We start from the raw sequence: 3,293 nt of genomic DNA on the forward strand, positions 1-3,293 counted from the left end.
TATATATATATATATATATATATATATACATACATACGCACACATATATGCGTGTGCATGTATGTGTATATGTGTGTGTGTATATATATATATATACATACATACATATACACATATATGTACATTTGTATATATATATGTTTATCTGTATGTATATATATGTACACATGCATACGTATTATTTGGATATATATATATATATATATACAAGTATATTGTATGGATGCATATATATATATATATATATATATATATATATATATATATATATATATATGCGTATATATATATATGTATATGTATGTGTGTACTTGTGTGTATTTGCGTGAGTGTGTGTGTGTGCACGCGTGCGTGTGTTTGTATTTGTGTGTATGTGTGTGTGTGTGTGTGTGTGTGTGTGTGTGTTCAGTGAAGGTGTCTAATACCGTCTTGCAGACTGTTCTGTAGCAAACGATAGATAGTTTATAGGATTTTTTTTGTCATATATGGAGAGAGTGAAGGATTTCTTTATATTCTTCTTCTACTTCTTCTTTTTCTTCTTCTTCTTTTTCTTCTTCTTCTTCTTCTTCTTCTTCTTCTTCTTCTTCTTCTTCTTCTTCTTCTTCTTCTTCTTCTTCTTCTTCTTCTTCTTCTTCTTCTTCTTCTTCTTCTTCGTCCCCCCTCCTCCTCTTCCTTCTCTTTCTACTCATTCTTTCGTCATTGGTTCCTATTCACGGCGAGGCCACCAGCTTCGTTAAATCGAAAGTATCACATCTGGCGAGATCCTCATTAACTTGTGAAATATAAGTCTTTCTCAGAAACTCCTCTAGTAAGAGAAGGCCCTCGAAACTTCATTTTCATGATTATATATAAAAAAAAATGCACCCCCCCTAGTTCGGCCACTGATATAATTGTTCTTCTCAAAGCTGACTGAGATATAGCCGTAGGCATTTTTTATTGGATTAGATTTGGCGATAAAAAAAAAGGGGGGGTCTGTAGACTAGGAGTTAGGTTTTATTCAAATGCATTTTGTGTACAGCAACGCATTCGGACGCTGGACAGAGTTTCCTTGAGCAGGGTTCTCCATTCACCAGGCCATGGATCATTTGGTCCCGGGCGACACAGAAGGAATAAAGTTCAAAATTTTATTTCTGCTTCATTATCTTGCACGCGTTAGCGAAAGCAAGGTATTAAGGTATCTAATATCGTTTTGCAGGTGGAGGCGCAATGGCCCAGTGGTTAGAGAAGCGGTCTCGCTGTCATAGGATCGCGGTTTCGATTCCCAGACCGGGCGTTGTGAGTGTTTATTGAGCGATAACACCTAAAAGCTCCAGTAGGGGATGGTGGCGAACCCTGCTGTACTCTTTCACCACAACTTTCTCTCACTATTACTTCCTGTTTCTATTGTTCCTGTAATTCAAAGGGTCAGACTTGTCACACTGTGTCACGCTGAATATCCCCGAGAACTACGTTAAGGGTACACGTGTCTGTGGAGTGCTCAGCCACTTGCACGTTAATTTCACGAGTTACCAAATGAGCAGACCTTTGATCAAAGCAATTCGTTCCAGCTCTGACCGTCTCGTTCTTTTATGTATCATCGACTACATTTTCCCCTGTATCCTTCTTTTTTTTTAAAGAATCTCGGTGTTGTTTGAGGAATATTTGGTTGCTATTTGTTGCAAATCAAGTAAACGGAGCGATAGTGCAACTATATCACAAGGTCGTAAGGCAGCAGTCAACAAATTGTTGCGTATTAACGAAATTCGCACTTGTTATATTTATATATAATTTCTATTTGCCTGTCGTGGTACTTAAATGAGAATGAGATGTAAGGTGACAATGTTTTCGAGATTCCGGTTCGAATTACACGAGTGTTTTTGTTTCACTTTTGACACGTAATACTTAAATAGTGGAGGAGATATGATGTTGCTGTGGGCTGGAAGTACGCAAGAAGTTAAAGATCTTTTTACTAAAACACAACCAGGACCCTAAGTAAGGCATGTGTAAAATTTGAATGAAATTGGTTGTGTAGTTCTGGAGTTTTAGGGATTCACACAGACACAGACACAAACACACAGACACACAGACATACATTCTCAATTTTATATATATATAGAGATATTCTCACACACCAGTGAGAGTGTTTCTAAGTAGTCACCTGGTCTGCTCGTAATAGCAATCAAATTTTCTTCATATCATACCTTTCTGTCATTCACAAAAAAAAGAGAATGCTACACTAGTTGATGTGTTTCTAGATCCACTATGCCTAGAACAAGAAAAGAAGAATAGAAAAAAAAAACAGAAACAACAGACATGGCTGAAATGCTTGTGATGATATGGTAGCAGCAAGAGCAGCAGTAGCAGAATCACCGACAAGAACAACATATACGAAGGAGTGGTGAAAAGTTCCTGGCTTTAAGGGTATCGCGAAAGGCCTGGCTGGCGGCCCAACATTCCACCTTCCATTATAGGGCTTACAAAAACTGAAGGACCGCTCCAATAAGTGTATGAATCTGAGAGGGGAATATGTTGAAAAAAATCCTAATTAACTGATCTTTGGGGGAGAAGTCTAGTCGATTAGATTGCTCCATGAGCAACTGGTACTTATGTTATAGACCCTGAAGGGATGAAATGCAAGGTCAATCTCGGTGAAGCTTGAACTCAAACCGTGAAGATCCGGGAGAAATGCTAAGCATTTTGTCTAATACGCAAACAATTCTGCCAGCTCGATACCTTTATAACAAACCTTTCTTTTCTAGGTACAAGGCCTCAACATTTCGGTGGGAGGGAGACCCCAGTGCTTAACTGGTACTTATTTTATCGACCCCGAAATGATGAAAGACAAAGTCAACCTTGGTAGAATTTGAACTCAGAACGTAAAACCGGAAGACATGCCGCTTAGGATTCTGCTAGCTTGTGACCTTTCTCTTGTTAAAAAAATGAAAGGGTTTGATATAGACACAAAATAATAATGATAATCAATGTCTTTCTCCTAACGTTGAACTATCGTCATCATTTAGATATTGGTTTCGAATTTTGGCGCAAGGCCAGCAATCTTGGGGTAGAGGGTAATTCGATTACTTCGACCCCAGTACTCAACTGGTAATTATTTTATCGACCCGGGAAAGATGAAAGGCAAAGTTGATCTCGACGGAATTTGAACTCAGAGCGTAAAAAGCAGAGGAAATGCTGCTAGGCGTTTCGCCCTGTGTGCTAACGATTCTTCTTTCTTAAGTGCCCACAAGGGGCTAACCATAAAGGGGACAAACAAGGACAGACAAACGGATTAAGTCGATTACATCGACCCCAGTGTG

Source organism: Octopus bimaculoides, chromosome 14, assembly GCF_046866305.1.
Source record: "Octopus bimaculoides isolate indiv1 chromosome 14, ASM4686630v1, whole genome shotgun sequence".
NCBI lineage: Eukaryota > Metazoa > Mollusca > Cephalopoda > Octopoda > Octopodidae > Octopus > Octopus bimaculoides.